This window comes from Erpetoichthys calabaricus, chromosome 1 (genome assembly GCF_900747795.2).
Source record: "Erpetoichthys calabaricus chromosome 1, fErpCal1.3, whole genome shotgun sequence".
NCBI lineage: Eukaryota > Metazoa > Chordata > Cladistia > Polypteriformes > Polypteridae > Erpetoichthys > Erpetoichthys calabaricus.
The window spans coordinates 345821738-345841955 of NC_041394.2; the positions used below are offsets into that span (position 1 = coordinate 345821738).

The window sequence follows — 20218 nt, forward strand, 5'->3', positions numbered from 1 at the left end:
TGTCTTTAATTAATCCGATTTTGTCTTGTGTTATTACCAAACAAATCACTTTCTCAATCCTTCTAGCTAGAACTTTGGAAAGTATCTTAACATCATTATTCAGAAGTGAAATTGGTCTGTATGATGCACATTGTAATAAGTTATTATTTTTTCTTAGGAAAGACGGTAATTAATCCTTGGTAAAAACTTTGAGGTAGAATTTTATTGTCTCTGGCTTCTATAAATGTTGCTATTAAAAATGGAGCTAACTTAATTGATTTTTTTTCATGCATTCAGCAGGGTAGCTATCAGGGTAGATAGATAGATAGATAGATAGATAGATAGATAGATAGATAGATAGATAGATAGATAGATAGATAGATAGATAGATAGATAGATAGATAGATAGATAGATAGATAGATAGATAGATAGATAGATAGATAGATACTTTATTAATCCCAGGGGGAAATTCACATACTCCAGCAGCAAAAAATATTAAATTAAAGAGTAATAAAAAATGCAGGTAAAAAACAGACAATAACTTGAATAATGTTCAACGTTTACCCCCTCTGGTGGAATTGAAGAGTCGCATAGTTTGGGGGAGGAATGATCTTCTCAGTCTGTCAGTGGAGCAGGACAGTGACAGCAGTCTGTCGCTGAAACTGCTCCTCTGTCTGGAGATGACACTGTTTAATGGATGTAGTGGATTCTCCATAATTGATAGGAGCCTGCTGAGTGCCCGTTGCTCTGCTACGGATGTCAAACTGTCCAGCTCTATGCCAACAATAGAGCCTGCCTTCCTCACCAGTTTGTCCAGGTGTGAGGCATCCTTCTTCTTAATGCTGCCTCCCCAGCACACCACTGCGTAGAAGAGGGCACTCGCCACAACCATCTGATAGAACATCTGCAGCATCTTACTGCAGATGTTGAAGGATGCCAGTCTTCTAAGGAAGTACAGGCGGCTCTGTCCTTTCTTGCACAGATAATCAGTATTGGCAGTCCAGTCCAATTTATCGTCCAGCTGCACTCCCAGGTATTTATAGGTCTGCACCCTCTGCACACAGTCACCTCTGATGATCACGGGGTCCATGAGGGGCCTGGGTCTCCTAAAATCCACCACCAGTTCCTTGGTTTTGCTGGTGTTCAGTTGTAGGTGGTTTAAGTCGCACCATTTAACAAAGTCCTTGATGAGGTTTCTATACTCCTCCTCCTGCCCACTCCTGATGCAGCCCACGATAGCAGTTTTGTCAGCAAACTTTTGCATGTGGCAGGACTCCGAGTTATATTGGAAGTCCGATGTATATAGGCTGAATAGGACCGGAGAAAGTACAGTCCCCTGTGGTGCTCCTGTGTTGCTGACCACAATGTCAGATCTGCAATTCCCGAGATGCACATACTGAGGTCTGTTTGTAAGATAGTCCACGATCCATGCCACCAGGTATGAATCTACTCCCATCTCTGTCAGCTTGTCCCTAAGGAGCAGAGGTTGGATGGTGTTGAAGGCACTAGAGAAGTCTAGAAACATAATTCTTACAGCGCCACTGCCTCTGTCCAAGTGGGAGAGGGATCGATGTAGCATATAGATGATGGCATCTTCCGCTCCCACCTTCTCCTGGTATGCGAACTGCAGAGGGTCGAGGGCGTGTTGGACCTGTGGCCTCAGGTGGTGAAGCAGCAGCCGCTCCATGGTCTTCATCACATGTGATGTTAGAGCGACAGGCCGGAAGTCATTCAGCTCACCAGGACATGATACCTCTGGGACTGGGGTGATGCAAGATGTTTTCCAAAGCCTCGGGACTCTCCCCTGTTCCAGGCTCAGGTTGAATATGCGCTGTAGAGGACGCCCTAGCTCTGATGCACAGACCTTCAGCAGTCGTGGCGATACTCCATCTGGACCTGCTGCTTTGCTGGCACGAAGTTTACTCAGCTCTCTGCTCACTTGCGCTGCTGTAATTGTGGGTGGGGATGTCTCTTCTATGTTGGTTTCAGCAGAAGGATGTGTAGAGAGTGCAGTACTCCGAGGTGAGAGTGGGTTAGGGTGGTCAAACCTGTTAAAGAAGATGTTCATTTGGTTTGCTCTCTTCACGTCTCTCTCGATGGTGGTACCCCGCTTCGAGCTGCAGCCAGTGATGATCTTCATCCCATCCCACACTTCCTTCATGCTGTTGTTCTGCAACTTCTGCTCCAGCTTTCTCCTGTACTACTCCTTCGCCTCCCTGAGCTGGACTCGGAGTTCCTTCTGCATGCACTTGAGCTCATGCTGATCACCGTCTTTAAAGGCTCTTTTCTTCTGGTTCAAAAGGCCCTTGATGTCACTTGTAATCCATGGCTTGTTGTTAGCATAGCAGCGTATAGTTCTTACTGGAACTACAATGTCCATACAGAAGTTGATGTAGTCAGTAGTGCAGTCAACAACCTCCTCAATGTTCTCACTATGTGATCCCTGCAGGATATCCCAGTCTGTAGTTCCAAAACATTGTCTCAGAGCATTCTCAGCCTCCGGGGTCCACTTCCTGAATGATCGTGTGGTTACAGGTAGGACTCTCACTTTTGGTTTGTAGTGAGGCTGAAGCAGAACCAGGTTATGATCTCCTTTCCCAAGCGCAGGCAGCGGGGTGACACTGTATGCGTTTTTAACGTTTGCATACAGTAAATCAATAGTCTTATTTCCCCGGGTGTTGCAGTCCACATACTGGGAGAATGCAGGTAATGTTTTGTCCAGCGTCACATGGTTAAAGTCTCCAGCGATTATCACAAGTGCCTCGGGGTGCTGCGTTTGTAACTTAGCAACAGCAGAATGGATGATGTCACTCGCTAGCTCCACGTCCGCCCAAGGAGGAATATACACGATGACAACAATGACATGTCCAAACTCTCTGGGCAAGTAATAGGGACGCAGACTTATGGCCAACAGTTCGATGTCCCTGCAGCAAGTGGAGATTTTGACTTTAACATGTCCAGAGTTACACCACCGTGTATTAACATAGAGAGCGAGTCCTCCTCCTTTGTGCTTCCCACAGGTACTTGCGTCTCTGTCCGCTGCTTTTCCACTCTGACGTGATATATAGCGTCTAGTAATTCTGAGAGTGTCAGAGGTTTATCCAATTCCTCTGCACTGAGTGTATCTAGTTGTGGTATCTGTAATGCATCAAAAACACATTAGATTGTATCTTGTCTTCTTTAAACTGATTAGACTATAAGGACTTATAGTAGTCTCTAAATGTTTGAATTATATTCAATAGTCAATGATTCTGTCTCCATCTGTCTTTGTAATTACTGGAATTGCATTGCAAACTTCCTGTTTGTGGATTTGTTAAGCTAAAATCTTATTAGCTATCTCTCCGTGTTCATGGTACTGATGTCGTGATTTAAAAATGAGTTGTTCCATTTCTTTTGTTGTCAGGAGTTTCAGTTCTGATTACAAGGACGGTCTTTTCCTGTAAAGAGCCTCATTAGGGAATCTGGTGTGTTCTTGATCTACAGTATTTTGGTAATTTAATTGATTAACACTGATGCCTTCTAGGTTACTGATTTATTTATGTGGAAGTGATATACAATAATCTGTCTTCTTAGAAATGGCTTCACAGATCCTCAGAGTATTCCTGCAGGGACCTCTGAGAATGTATATGTCTGTAGAAAAAAAAAATTGCTTGGATTTAAATTATGTGAAGTTCTCATCAGCTAATAACAGGGGTGTTAAGACGCCAGCTGTGAGATGAGTATGTCGCACATAATGATTTGAGCTCCATGATCAGAGGGGCGTGATCAAAAGTTTTGAAGCAGTATCTCTCTCTGATTAAACCATGAACTTTGTGAGCTGGAATGTCAAAGGTCTTAACCATAATCTAAAGGGAAAAAAAGTATTTTTTTATCTAACAAGTCTAAATGCCAAGTATTTCTAGAGGAAACACAATAAGTAAGGACCAGTTTTGGTTGTAAACAGATTAGATTGGCCCAACATTTCACTCCTGCTATACAAAGAAAATTAGAGGTGTGGGAATCTTAATAAATGAAACAATCTCATTTGTGGCATCAGATGTAGTACTTGATCCTGATGATGGAGATTTCATCCAAAATGTATTGGCATCTATTCCCAATATGAACAGTATATTTAAGTATAATGGCTGGGGACTTTAATTGTGCTTTAAATCCAGACCTGGATAGGTCTTCAACTATAGTGCCAATAACATCTAATACTGCAAAAATAATCACACAGTATGCAATGGATCATAATTTATCTGATCCATTGAAATTTTTAAATTCAGACTCAAGAGTATATTCCTTCCTTTCATCAGTGCAACATAGTTAATCAAGAATTGATTATTTATTTGTAGATAATAATTTATTGCTCACAATCAAACCTTACAAGTATGATGCTATTGTTATCTCCAACCATGTCTCTCTGATCATGGAGCTTAAATCACTGTGCCCTACACACTTATCTCAGAGATGGCATCTTAACCCCCTGTCATTAGCAAATTGAAACTTTATGGAACTCAGCTCCAAGCAATCTGTGCCCTCAATGGTCTCTGCAGAAATACTCTGGGTAACCCTGTAGGGTTTTTTGAGTGGACAGATTATTTCATGTCTTTCCACAAAAAAAAAAAAAAATATTGGAAACCAAGAAGGAATCACAGTTAATCAGCAAAATTACCAGAATAGATCAAGAATACACCAGAGGCCTCGAATTTAACGCTCTGCGTAGAAGCATGGTGTACGGACTAAAGTGGAAATGTGCGCACACACAAAAAATTCAGATGGATATATCTGTGCATGTGCCAAGTTCCACACACTTCAGCTTTATGAATCCCAATGAACGTGAAATTTAATGCACGTGCATGCACCTATGGCCCCACTCTGACTCCTCCCATAATTATGCATATTCAAATTAATATAAATAGCACCTTCCGTTCAGTGTTTGGCTAAAAGACAATGGAAAAGGCACATTAAAAAGAAAAGAATTTCATAGATATGAAGTGGAGGCAAGGAAAAATGAACTATTTGTTGGCTTACGCAGTAAAATGTACTATTTATTGGCTTATGCAGTGGTATAAAGAACAAAAACATGGCAGAGACACTTAAAAGTTCAAGTTCAGAAAGCCGCACAGTGCCTGAAATCAAAAAGAAGTGCTCAAATATCACAGTTGATGGGACAAAGAGAGTCACAGCCTGCAGTTTGTTTATTCTGTTTCAGACAATATTACAAAAACTGACCCCTGGGTGATGGTCAGGTGATGATGGTGCTCAGCACATCTTAGGGCTTGTGCTGCTCACACACCTCTGCCTCGGAAACGGCTGGGTGACCATCTGGTCGTGTGCTGACCGACGTCATTATGAGACACAAAATGCAAAAGTGGAGCTGTAGGAGATGTGGCCAATGAGCTAAGGAATATGAGGGCTGTACTATGTGATATTGTCCACAAATTAAATGAATTAGCTAAAAAAGAAATGCTGAATCTGATTACCTGTTTTTACATTCTGCTAATTACATTCAAATGAAGTTGTAACACTATCCAATTTAGCTGATCATTTGGTGGGTCAGAGTCAGGTTCATCATATAGCGCATCTCTTCAGGCATGGGTGAGCACAACTGTGTGCCACATTATGCAGTACGCTACATGGTTGCACAATGCAACACACTCTCTGTGCACTATAGAGCAGTGCATTAATAGAGTAGAAATGCTTTCTATTTACATAAGTAAATTTATTCTGTGAAGGTGGCTTTATAGCAATGTGCATGTAGTCGACTGCTTTGATTACATTGGGAAATCCAGACATTGTTGCGAATTGTTCTGTGATGTTTCCCAGTTCAACCACAATGTAAGGAAATCTTATATATCTGAATGACAAGTGGATAATATCATCCTATACAGCTGACATGGCGTGAGTCAGTGATGACAGAGAAATACCTGATCGGTCAGCAAGCTCCTGTGGCTAAAAACCTGAGAGTGGATAGAACTTGAAAAGGAGCAGGTAGAACACTTATTCTTCAAAGTCTGTCTTTGTAAAGCCGGTGCCAGTTCAGCATAAAGCTCCAAGAGGAGAGCTCTTGGAAACTGCAATCGACTTAGAAGCCAGTCATCATCATGGGACAAAAAATCAGTGTGTTCTCTAAATACGCACTCTCTTCTAATTCTTCCATTTGCAATATCTTCTAACATCTCTAAAGCAGCTCTGGTAGTTTGGCCATTCTGTGCACAATTACATTGATTACATTCAAGTGCCTTAAATTTGTAAACAATATGCAATTAATTTCAGAGTATTTGATAAAGTCCATGTCATGGATGCAAATCTAAAAAACTGCTTTGATGCTGAGTGCCACTCATTTACATATGGTCTGAGGCTACCCTGAACATATGTGGGCTTTACATCAAGTTTAGTTTTTAATATATCTCAATTTGAGCGTGGAAACATACGGTATGGACTGTTTATACATGAGGGCCCAGATGTGACCTCCTCTTAGCCACTGGCCGCCCAATCATTTACCCTAATTCTCTCTGTCCGATATTGCCCACCTCAATGTCATCTCTGTCTTATTTCCACAGTCTTTAAACTTCTATAGGGCAGCTGAGGTTTGGCTAAAAGGACACTGAGTGCCACTCTGATCAGATTTTCAGTCACTTTGACATCTTCAAATGAGTCACCACAGCTCTAAGACCAAAGAGAAGTCTGGGCAGGCATACTCTAAGATAGGAAGACCTGATGAAGAAGTCACTGCTCTGTCTGGTGAGAACAATTCAGAGGCACCATTCCATCATTATGAGAAATCTAACATTACGGGGAAATAGGTCAGAGATTTCATGAGGAGTTAATTTTTGACAGCAAAGCCGATTCCGTAGGTCCACATCTCTGACTGTGGTCGGCCTTTCCAGAAGAATTTATATCAGGCTGTGGTTTCAGTGATGGATCCTTCATTAGCGAGATGAGTCACAATGAGGGCACATATGTCCACCTTTGTAACGCTGGAGCTCTGAGGCTATGAGGACTGATCTCTGAGGTGGTCAGTGAATAGTTTTCAAAATAAATGTGCGGACATTACAAGAAACCAGAATGAAAGATTTTGAAGGTTTTCAGCTGCATGTATAGGGATGACTTACTAGGTGCAGTTTTCTGGCTGAGTACAGATGGGACAAACTTTGTTTAGGGCACCTTTTCTTGTCCTCTCCCCATCAGGGCTAAGCAGTGCTGTTCTTGAAAAAGTCTGCCTAGTCATGGACAAGGCCCTTGTCACGTGTGTGCCTCTAAATGGCCATCCCTACTAATGGTATTTTTCTTCATCTGTTGCTCATTGCCATAGGAGAAAGGATGAGGAAGACAGATGGAAGAAAGAGTCTACATAAAGGAACTGTTGATGTTGGTGGTAGTAAGGGTGCAGAATCCTCAATCACACTATTTCACTTCTGTTTTGTCTTTCTAGTGTCCTATATGGCTGTACTTTCCCCTTTTCTATTCTTTATTGAGTAGACTTTATCAGAATGCCTCAAATCCCATGGGCTTATCTCTGTTTATAAGGTAACATACTTTAGCACTTCTCCCCACCTTCCCTTTTACGTAATCTCAGGCAAATAGACAGAGTACAGAATCAGGCAGGAGTTAAGTTACACAATTTAATAATGGGTTATTGATAATATTCATAAAATAATAATAATAATAATAATAATGAAGAAAAGTATATGTGAATATTGGCAACCAAACAACCTGATAAATGCTAAATATGTAGTTCACAGACTTAGTTGTAGTTGTAGTTACTCAAATGTTTTTGATCAAGTCGTCATTTCTAGTCAGCATTCTTAAGGACAGGCTGCATGTCTGTTTCAATATGGCTGCTGAGTTGTGCTTCTAATTGTCCTCTCTTCATGGCTATTGTGTGTGAGAGAGAGGGAGGGCTAAAGCAGCCAACTATATACATTCCTGTCCAAATCCTTAGGTCAATAGAACGTTGTGGTACAGAATGATCTCTGATTTAAAACCAAACAGCCATACTTCAGACCAATGAGTGCACACACTGTCTTTTTACACCTACCCTCAAGTAGTGGATACCACTGCCAAATTGGTCTGATCCCCACAACATTGCAATAAATTTCACATCCTGATTCAGTCCTTAATGCTCATAGGTTGGTTAGGTTAGACATGAAAGTACACCAAGCCTAATGAAACACTAATATTACAATTGGTATGTCTAGCTTATAATCAACTTATACACAAAATAATCACTCTACTACAACTTCCTGTCAAGAATTCACGTGGTTAGCCAATATTCCCAAAGACCCACCAGGCAGCCAACCTGGAAACCAAAGTCTTTAGGTTACGGGGGGAGTAAGGTTGCAAAGCTGAAACTTAAAGGAATTGGCGGTAGGGCACCATCAGCAGTGGAGCCTGCGGCTTAATTTGACTCAATTTGGGAAACCTCACTCGGCGTGGACACGGAGAGGATTGACAGATTGATAGCTCTTTTCTCAATTCTGTGGGTGGTGGTGCATGGCCGTTCTTAGTTGATGGAGCGATTTGTCTGGTTAATTCCGATAATGAAGGAGACTCCCTCCTGGTAAATAGTTACCCGACCCCAGAGCAGTCAGCGTCCAACTTTTTAAAGGGACAAGTGGCTATCAGCCACATGAGTTTGAGCAATAACAGGTCTGTGATGCCCTTAAATGTTCAGGGCTGCATGCGTGCTACATGAATCGATCAATGTGTGTCTACCCGGCACTGAGAGGCTGCGTAATCCGTTGAACCCCATTGGTTGATGTAGACCAGGGCTTGCAATTGTTCCCCATGAACGAGGATTTCCCAGTAAGTGTGGGTCATAAGCTCACACTGATTTAGACCCTGCCCTTTGTACACACCGCCCGTCGCTACCACTGATGGATGGTTTTGTGAGGTCTTCGGATTGACCCTGTGGTGCTCACTCGCAGCCTCTGGTGGAGCATTGAGAAAACAATCGATTTCACTATCTAGAGGAAGTAAAAGTCATAACAAGGTTTCTGTAAGTGAACCTGCGGAAGGATCATTACCGATGCTTCCTGTCTGTGGAGATCTCGGCCCCAGCCCTGTATCTCCCAAAACACTGGACCCACCTTGGGCCCGCCTCCCCCTCTCTCAAGAGGGTGGCGGGCTAGCGGGGCAGGCAGGTTTTCCGCTGAGGGTGCCCTACCCTCCCAGTTGAGTTTCAGTGCCCAACACCCCTGTCCCTCTGGGTAAGGGGGTCCTCCCCGAGGTGCAGCCGGAGGCATGGCCTGGAGTGGCCCGGGTGGCAGGCACTACCCTCCCTGGCATCCACCCGGACCTCTCTTCCCACATTAGTTGGGATGGTCACCGAGTTGCCTTAACCACCCTTGTCGGCTGGCAGGATTATACCGGGCGCCTACCTGTATGCTTCGGAGACACAGTTCAATGACCTGGTGTGCCACCACCCCCTGCCTGGTGTGGGGGGAAGGCCAACTCCGGTCGCATGGGCCCCTAAGCCACCCCACCACAGTGCCTCTTGTTCCTCTTCATTGGGCCTTTGACAGACATGGATAGAGAGAGTCTACTTTTGGCGGTGGATCACTCGGCTCATGCATCAATGAACGACGCAGCTAGCTATGGGAACTAATGTTAATTGCAGGACACATTGATCATCGACACTTCGAACGCACCTTGTGACACGCCTGTCTGAGGGTCACCTTTCTGATCAACCACTGCACCTCTCTCTGCTGTTGGCACAGCTAGGGAGTTAGCAGGGACCCAGGCCCTTCTGTCCCCCAAGAGCAGACTTGTGGCGCTGTGACATTCCCCCTCGCCTCCCCGGGCAGAGAAGGGGGCTGGTCAATGAGAAGGGCATCGCACTGGTAATCCCCATGAACTCAATGTGCTCCCAGAGGCAGCGTGGAAATCTGCAAGTGGGGCACGCCACCATCTGCCCAAGGAGAGACCCGGCGCGGTTTCCCCACCATGTCTGGAGTGGGGGATCCAACCTCCCACCTTCTGACTCAGACCTCAGCTCAGACGTAATGAAATGGCTAATAAAAGCATATTGCAAACCAAAGAAAATTAAACTAACCAGGATTCCCTCAGTATGGTCAAGTGAAGAGGGAAAAGCCCAGCGCCAAATCCCGGCCCACCCCTACCCAGGCACAGGAAATGTGCTGTGCAGGAGGCCGTCTTCCCAGCATTGAGCATGGGCTGTTCTGATCAAGACTAAACCCATGGGCCAGTAGTGACCCTTTTCACGCTGGGATCACGTCTCCTCAAAGTCAGGTTGTTTGGGAATGCAGCTCAAAGTGGGTGGTAAACTCCATCCAAGGCTAAATATGGGCACGAGACTGATAGCCATCTAGTATCGTAAGGGAAAGTTGAAAAGAACTTTGAAGAGAGAGTTCAAGTGGGTGTAAACCCACCAAGAGGTAAATGGGTGGGATCCGTGCCATCCAACTCAACCTGGCAGGACACCTGGGTCAGCCGTCCTGGTGTTAGTGGATCCCTCCGGGGGCGGGGGATGCACAAGGTGGGGCACGGGACCGCTGTCCACTAATAGAGAATGTGAGCTGGGTTTAATAATAATAATACATTTTATTTATATAGCGCCTTTCCCATGCTCAAGGCGCTTCACAGAGTCTTAGAAAAAAAAAAACAGCAGGGTATATATAACATTGGATACAAATGTTTTCCAGAATAGAACAATGAAACAGATAACAAGGCATTAAATAGAATAAAGGACAATAAACCAGAGTAAAATACTAATTAGTTTTGAGATTGGGCCGAGGAACAACCCAGATGATGGGGTCCTTTTCTGCACCGCATGTTCGTGGGGAAGCCAGTGCGAAATCATTCATAGACAACCTGATTCTGAGTCGGAATGTTGTACTTAGCAGAGCAGCTCCCTCACTACAATCTATTGAAAGTCAGTTTTCAGTAAGGCATAATCCAATATATAAAGCTTTAAATTAATAATTTATAACCTATTCACACAAGAGATCTCCCCCACAACCCTGTAATTGTAGCTTCTATGTGATCAGTGGGAAAGAACAGTTTTTATATTATTGGTTTTTGCGAGGTCCTTATTGGTTTTTCGCTCAATGATCAAAGTGAGTTTACCAACAGAAAATGTACACAGCGCCCTCACAGATAAAGTCTACATGTCAAGATGTGAACACAACAAATAAACAAACTACCGTATATACTCATGTATAAGTTGGGTCTTGAAACCTGAAAAATCGGTCATAAAATCAGACCCTGACTTATACACCCATTCAAAAATGCAACAATTGATTTTTTTTACATCTTCTTGCCTCCTCCAATCTCTCATCAGTTTCTCAGACACATCAAATTTTGTTGCAGCAGCACAGTTACCAATTTCTTTCGCTACTTCAATGACTTTTAATTTAAAACCAGCTTCATATTTCCTTCTGATCAAACGCTCCATCATAGATAAGGGATAAGGTGTATGAGGTTGTTAGATACAAAAAACACAAAACAGTGCAAATGTCACTTCGGACTAGTTTGGGTATTACCGTGTGGTCACGTAGGCACAATACATAGAAATAAAAAGGCTGTGTGCTCCATGGTTACTCTCTCAGGTGGGCATTAGAGTATCATAATTTCTTGGACCAATAGTGTGAGTTTCCACATTCGACTTATACGACCGATAATATGAAATATCAGAAATTATACGGTAAAATCAAACACCGACTTATCCAAGGGAGAACTTAAACGCGAGTATATACGATAGTCTAATGTAAGCCTAACGACTCTAGACAATTGCAGTGGTTTGCAAAGACGTATCCTTAGACTCCTTGTAGGGGTGGATTCACCACAGCAGGGGGCATTTCGCATGCTGTCTTGCTAAGAAAAAAATAGCATGGAGGTCAATGAGGCATTTTGGCCTGACCAGGAGTGAAGACATGATGCAAAAAGGACTAATTTTTTATGCAATATTGCTGTATTTACTTTTATTTTTGTATGTTTTAATGTTTATTTTATAACACAGTTTTATCATAATCTATTGCTTTTTGTTTGCTTGTTTGTTTTATTTTTGCAAAAAAGAGAGGTTTCTACTCTAAAAGCACATTTACATCTACTGAATAAAAATGAAACTATTGATGTTTATCATCATTGTGCTCCTTCTACATCCGCATTTTACTTCCACATATGGACTTTCCCTTATGCACTTTTTATTAATTCATCCACATCTTTGCTTTGGAATACAGAGGAGTCCATTTGGCCACGGTGTTTTCAATTGAATTGCACTCCCGTCAAAGTGACAGAAGTGGTGTCTGTATATCTGATGCACATGTGTGCATTTGGATCACAAGATTCAATTTGAACAGAGTTAACATTGTTTTTTGTGATGAATGTTGGGTTTTGACAGATAGAGATGCATTTTGGAGAACAGAGTTAAGAGTTTTTAGGTTTGTGTTTAGCTCTTTGAAAAAAAGGTAAAGTATTTACATAAAAATGTGTTCTAGCAGTTCTCAAACAAACAAAGTTGACAAATGTAACCATTAAGAATAAAAGCTGTCATGGATTAATATAAGAACTTTTCATGGGTGACACCACCATCATAAACGGATCACAGAGACAAGGTCTACTTGCTGGCTAAAAAGAAGATTAAATGTCTTTAAAGTCCCCTTCACTGATGTGGGAACATTCCACTGATTTCATCTATAATCACAAAGCATGTCAAAGGGTAGCTGTCATGAAATAAAACGATTTCCACAACGAACAAAAAGTTGCGGAATGTGTCCGTATATTGTTTAGCGGACAAAGGAAAGAAAATATTTGGAAAAAATTATCAAAAGAAAAACAGTGAAACAGTGATATGGCGTTTTTATAGAGAAAAAAGATGGCTGGTGGAAATGATGTGGCAGGAGGTGACGTTGTAATGGGTGAACGGAAGTGTCATCATCTTCGGGAGACCAGAAGTGATGTTTTAATCTGGATTCGGATGTGGAAGTGACGTTGGGCAGTGATCTTGGGAATCCAGAAGTTTATGTGGTGAGTATTTTGGATTATTTCTCTTCTTTTGGTCTGATGAAAAGGAAAGAGAGGCGCTAGTACCCTAAATCACCCCTTCATCTCGCGATGTTTCACTCACCTCCGGGCTTGTTGACTGCCTCCTAAGCACACGTGTGTGACAGAAGCCTATATGTTTCTTTTTGTGCTCAGCTTTTAAAACCTACAGAGGAGTCCATTGGGACTAACTGTATTAAAGAACATCATGATACCAAAGCCTGCGGTGGGTTGGCACCCTGCCCGGGATTGGTTCCTGCCTTGTGCCCTGTGTTGGCTGGGATTGGCTCCAGCAGACCCCCGTGACCCTGTGTTCGGATTCAGCGGGTTGGAAAATGGATGGATGGATGGATGGTACAAAAGCTACTCAGCTCAGGGATGCACAGTTCTTCAAAAGATGCTGACAATCGCACTGAATTCAATGGTACATGGCTCCCTGTGATTCTGGTCATGTACTGTGTAAGAGAAAAAAATGGAATCCTGGTTTGGTGTGCACCTAGGAAGAGATGAAGGTGCAAAGCCTAAAGATCGAGCAGTTTTTCTTCCTGGGTTAGTGCTGAGTCCTTTGTCCTTCTAAGCATATAGTAATGAATAAATATGAAATATAATCTTTCATATTATATAAGAACTAGGGGGCTTTATCCCCTTCTCACTTCGCTCGCCAACCCACCAGCACTACGCGCCGTTGTGAAGTGTGGGGCTCAACGTACCTCAAGGAGACACGGCCGTTCCTCCGAAACCCCTCTTAAACGGTGATACCATGGGAAACAAATACTTTTTTGTTTAACTCCTCTTTGCTCGATCAGCTGCTGGCATTGCTGCTGTTCCCATGCTGTGTGATCTGAACTTTGCTTGCATAACCCCCCACCAGCGTTACGGTATGTTGTAAAGAGGAAGGCTGAACGCACACTAAGGAGATATGGTCACTCTTCCAAAACCCCTCTTAAACGGTGATACATTTTCCTACTTTCATTATCTCTAACCTGCTCTGCATGTGCATCACGGGACTTGCTTCCAAAGGTTGTAAGAATGATGTGACTTGTCCGTCTCGTGGGAATGAAAGTGTCTCTCTGTCTCTCTTCAAAAGATCTCTCTGCAATAGATCACGTCTCGTTGCTGGAAGTGTCTCATCGCAAGATTTTTTTATATAACAGAGAGATATAGTATTATAATTGAGCTTAAGCATTAAAGAAAATGTTTGGCTAAGATTAGCAAAAGAACATTTAATTTGGCTGCAGGAAATATGTACAACTGTTGTGCTTTAAGGATTTAAAATGTAGTAGAAGTGTTTAACATTTTGGTAGGAGTAAGCATGCCTTCAAAATATATAACAATTAGAGTATAAAATCATTTTTTTTAACACTCTTGCTGTGTCACTTGTGGTTTAGCAAAGTTTCCTGCTGACAGCCCCTGCTTGCCTGACAGGGAACCTGTGGTTAACTGCGCTCTCCACAAATACAGTAAGCCAGTTTGTAACACAAGTGCTTAGTATAAGCTTTAGGTCACGTGTACGTGGGTCAGTGGAGCTGATGGTCTGCCAGTAAACTTAGTGGACTTGGTCAATTAGGACCATACTAGGTAATTCTGTTAACAACAAAATGTAACCAATCATGATAAAGGTCTTTGAGGATACAATTAATTTATAGAACTGTTGTGTAATTGATAAAGTGTATATAGCATCACGGCAGTAGTTCCTCTTTATAACACTTCGTAACACTCTCAGCTTAGTACGCGTGTTTCTGTGAGTGCTACGTCTTGCATGCAAGTCTTAGAAAAATAAAAGAAGATTGTTTGACATTTCCTCCTGCCTGTGTTCATTACCTTCAAATTATACAAAGGGAAAGGGGGTCACCCATTGGGGGTGATGGTTATTTCTTCCACAACTGTCTTAGAAAGGTGTACCTAGTAGTCACTTTTTTCCTTCCTCTGTGCAGGACCTTTACATCGACGTCGGTTTTAACTCTCAGAACATAAGGCAACCAAAAAGCTGCTCTTACTGAAAAGAGTGTCTCTTATATTTATAGTCTGATCCAAAGAAATTTACAAATACCACAGTTATAACTGTATGCCTGTAAAAGAGGAACACCGGGTGGTAAAGTGGCCCCTGGGGGATTAACAAAGACTCACCGGACATTAATCTTGTTCATTTTTTTTTTTTTTTTTATTAACACAAAGCTGAACTTCCCTTCTTCCGTTTTTTTTTTTTTTTGTAATGTAGATGAGCTGCCAGAGAGGTGACAGACTGACCAAGTCCTGCCAGGGGTCTCAGGTTCTGCTTCACAGCTGGAAACACCTGCTGGAGCGGAGGTGCCTGCTTGCTCTTCCACTGCCGTAAGTCAAGTCCTTCAAATCTTTCTCTTGGGTTTGAGAAGCTGAATGTTTCTTAATAACAGTGAGGGTTGCACAGATAGGCCAGTGGGACTGGGGATGAGGTCTGTGCTGAAGGGGATGTAAGCAAATGTTAGAAAAAAGAGACTTTGGGCTGAGCACACCCTATTGTGTCAGGCTCCATTACATGTAAAGTGACACATTTCATGGCTCATGGCTTTATTTATAAGTAGCCAGTCATGGATCTTCACCTCACTCTGCTTTAAAACAAATTGTGTAATGAGAATGTGAAGCAAATTCACAAACCAAGGCTGAGGTTGAAATGAGGGATTAAATGTGACATTAAAGTATGGACACTCAACCCTACAGTAGAATCATCATCATGGTGACCTGAAGATAAAGTACCAAATACAGTGATACCTTGGAATCCAAACTTAATCTGTTCCAGAACCCAATTCGAGTTCCAAATCGTTCAAGTTCCAAGACAATTTTTCTCCTTTAAATTAATAGAAACTGGATTAATCCGTTCCTGGGTTCCACAAACTTGAATTTTAAAAATGATTTTAACAGTAAATACATTGGATTTTGGGTGGCACGGTGGCGCAGTGGTAGCGCTGCTGCCTTGCAGTAAAGAGACCTGGGTTTGCTTCCCGGGTCCTCCCTGTGTGGAGTTTGCATGTTCTCCCCGTGTCTGCGTGGGTTTCTTCCCACAGTTCAAAGACATGCAGGTTAGGTGCATTGGCGATCCTAAACTGTCCCTAGTGTGTGCTTAGCTTGGTGTGTGTGTGTGTGCCCTGCGATGGGCTATTACCATGCCCGGGATTTGTTCCTGCCTTGCGCCCTGTGCTGGCTGGGATTGGCTTAAGCTGACCCCCTTGACCCTGTGTTAGGATATAACGGGTTGGACAATGACTGACTACACTTAATTTTAAGGTAAAATATTAACAAATAATACTAATATTTTAATAAAAATGTAAATTAATAAAATTAAAAATATAAAAACCTGTATTTACCTTAAAAAGGTATGAGGATGACGCATTTGGAAGCTGGAGGAGGAGGAGGAGGAGAGAGATTATTGCTTGGAAGGCTTTCCTCTTACTCTTACCTCTCACTACACTTTTTAGGACCCATGGCGAATACACTGTTGTTATTATATAAAAAAAAAATAAAACAAAACAGGCACAAAAGCATAAAATTAGCCACATAAATAGCAGCGAAAATCACTCAAGAAGCTTTCACTACAGCTTCTGGCAACGAACTGAATGACAAAGCGTATGGGTGGCCCGAGCACTGGGTAAACGTACACACAAACACACACGAACAACGTGCTGGCCGTTCAGATTCCAAAGCAGCGTTCAGATTCTGGGGCAAAAATTTACTCAAATTTTTCGTTTGGATTCAAAGTTGTTCGAGTTCTGGGGTGTTCGGATTCACGGGGCAATACTGTATAAAGAGAATGGGGCTGAAGAACTTGGCCAGAGCAACTTTGTAATATTTCTGGACATGCTGTGCTTTTAACTTTCAGAATTTTCAAAATTTATTAAGCTGTTCAGAACAAAAAAAGCTAAATTATAAAGAGCCGACAGAGCAGAACAGATTTACTGCTTAGGAGATCTTAAAAAAACATTTCTTTCTCTACCACATTCTCACACATGGGGAGCTCAAAGTAAAATAAAAATTAAAATTATAAAATGGCAGTATTCCTATCCCTAGTTACATTAGTTTGTGTTAATTGCCATATGTGGTGAGTACAGTGAAATTCTATCCTTCATGCCTAATTCCTGCTCTCTACCGCCAAGATTAGTGTTGCGTATTCTGCCAAGGTTATGCAGAGAGTAATTAGCCAGACTCTTGAGTTCAGCTTTGTCATGCAGTAAAGAGAAGATGTTTAACGCTGCACTCCTGTGAGGTTATCTGTCAATTACAAGGGAGCAGGCAAACCCCCTTGCGAGCTGCACTCGCCATTAATAGGGGTGCCCGTCTGAAAACCTTTGTCTATTTGCCATTCTGTAAACTTTATAGATTAGAAATATTAAAATGACCCTAACACTTTAGGTACCTATGACCCAGATGGACTAAATGAAAAATGATCCAGTTTGGGTATAGGGTTTTTTAATTTTTTAACAATTTTACGATTTAATTGGATTAGGTACTAGGATACATATTTATTAACTACATAGAAATCTTTCATTTGTTGCTTATTTATTCATTTTGTTCATTATTTTTTTTAGATTAGTTTTTCCAGGTAATTGATTAGAAACTAAAATAAATGATGATATAAATGAGAGCGTAGTGAGCCAGGGCCAGCAGTAATGCTTATATCCCCTACCCTAAACCTAACCATCTCAAGTATTCTACACCAATGAATTCCCTAATTTAATGAATTAAAGATTCCACCTTTTCCAATCATGCCACAAACTACCTAGTGGACCACTTTACAGCACTCTGTCAAGAGGAGAAAAATAGGAAAATATTAAAAAGTAGGCTCCCTAACCTCATTTTATGTAGGATGGTTATTTTGTTGTGGACAGAGATTCAGGGTCCCTCTAGTCATCAGTTGAGGGTACTACCTATCAATGTTAACTGTAGAATAAAAGTAAATAAGGATTCATTCAGATTCTTTAAAAAAGAGATTTACTCGTGCACTTGTATCAAGAAATCATTTTAATCAGAATGTTCTGGGAGCAGTGAGTACAGTGCTCTAGTCCACCATCATGCTAGACTCAAAACAGAATTTCAAATAATAAGAGTATTTATAACCAAGACAAGCATTTTGACAAGATAAGCCGGTTGTTCTTCAGATTTGTAAATCAGATTTTTGCTTTCCTACTCTTGAATTTGTGAGAGACAGGGAGAGGGAGAGGGAGAGGGAGAGGGAGAGACTCTTTCAATTGATATCCTAACAGACAATTTTCTAACATCAAAGAGTTAAACTGTTTCACAGATTGTTGAGGTGGCTCAAAAAAAAAGTATGGTAGACGATGAATTCCTCTTTGTAACTTGAGACGCAGCCATCTTTTTACAATAATCATGCCTTTCCTGTAAATCCAGTTTTTCTGTTCTCATTTGCATGCAACTCCAACAGTTTACGTAATTTCACCTGAAATCTGCATAGCTGTTACAGACCCTGCACAGTTCTCCTTTCATTGTATTTCAAGGCAGACAGTTTCCAGCATTTATTGGTCTTACGGAGCTTGACAAAATAACTACTATTACACTACAAACATACTGTAATCTTCAGAACAGGTTATCCACCTGAAGCTAAGCATGTTCGGCCCTGGCCAGTACTTGAATGGGAGACCAACCAGGAAAACCTTGGGCTGCTGCTGGAAAAAGTATTGGTGAGGTCAGCAGGGGATGCTTACCCTGAAGATTGAATGTGGATCCCAATTCCCCAATATGGTGATGGAGACACTGCATTGTAAAACTGGCATCGTTTTTTGGATGAGATATAAAATCAAGATCTTGACTCTCTGTGGTCAATAAAAAGTAACAGAATCCTTTCTAAACAGTAGGATGCATACTGATGTCCTGGCTAAATTGCACACCATGGCTTGGTCATTCTGGCCCCTTAATCATCCCCTGCGCCTAATTGGCTGAATGTCCCTCACCCACTCTCACCACCTAACAGCTAATGTGTTATGAACGTAATGGTGCAAAATGGCTGCCATTGCTTCATGAATGTGGATGCTGAACATTAGTAATGGTTGAGATGGCTCCCTACTCACTGTGTAAAGTGTTTTGAATAATACTGTAGTAATAATAATAATAATAATAATAATAATAATAATATTATTAATCTTGCCTCATATAGGTAGCCTATCTATACAGGGAATGGTGGAATAAACTGCCAGCTTGGTTTGTCTTTTAATTTTTTACATTTTGTCATATCACAACATACATTAAAGTTTGATGTGCCTCTTCTCATGTTTCTTTTTCTCCTTATAGCTCCCATTGTCTGAAATTATTGGATATATTTTGTTGTATTTCAAGTTCATAACGTATGGTACATCCAGTTGTGTGCTTTTTGGCCATTTAACTCTGAGACACAACAGCCCACTACTAGAGCTAGCAGCTCCCTTTCTTTCTTTCTTTCTTTCTTTCTTTCTTTCTTTCTTTCTTTCTTTCTTTCTTTCTTTCTTTCTTTCTTTCTTTCTTTCTTTCTTTCTTTCTTCTTTTGGCCACTCCCATCAGGGGTCACCACAGCAGATCATCTTTTTCCTGGCAGCTCTATCCTTAACATCCTTCTCCCAGTATACCCAGCATCTCTCCACTTCACATGTCCAAACCACCGTAAACTCGCCTCTCTGACTTTGTTTCCCAACTTGAACTGACCCTCTAATATCCTCATTTCTAATCCTATCCATCCTCATCACACCCAATTTAAATCTTAACATCTTTAACTCTGCCACCTCCAGCTCTGTCTCCTGCTTTCTGGTCAGTGCCACCGTCTCCAACCCATATAACTTAGCTGGTCTCACTACCGTCCTGTAGACCTTCCCTTTCACTCTTGCTGATATCCGTCTGTCACAAATCACTCCTGGCACTCTTCTCCACCCATTCCACCCTGCCTACACTCTCTTCTTCACCTCTCTACCACAATCCCTATTACTCTGTACTGTTGATCCCAAGTATTTAAACTCTTCCAGCTCCCTAAGAGACAACAACACTACAGTAGTTTGATTTTGTTGTAGTGAGTTGCAGAGCCCAATGACTGAGTTGCTAGAAGTGCCACACCACACAACTAGCAGTGAGGGGTGCATGCTGCGACTGTCTTAAATTTGCTTTGATTTTCTTAACAATATGTAAATGAAGGTCACAAGAGAAAATTATTATTAATTACTCGGAATGTCATGTGAAATTCTGGAACATAAAAACAACAAAAAATGATAAGCTTCCTCTATTCCAGTGTTTCACTGCCCT

General features: G+C 41.8%; 1 protein-coding gene and 1 pseudogene across 1 annotated transcript in view; both read left to right on the forward strand.

Moving 5' to 3' along the window:
- LOC114668277 (uncharacterized) overlaps positions 1–20218 on the forward strand; it is a 555445-nt gene that overhangs the window by 420118 nt on the left and 115109 nt on the right. The window lies entirely within an intron of this gene.
- LOC114669457 (uncharacterized) lies at positions 9508–9641 on the forward strand (annotated as a pseudogene).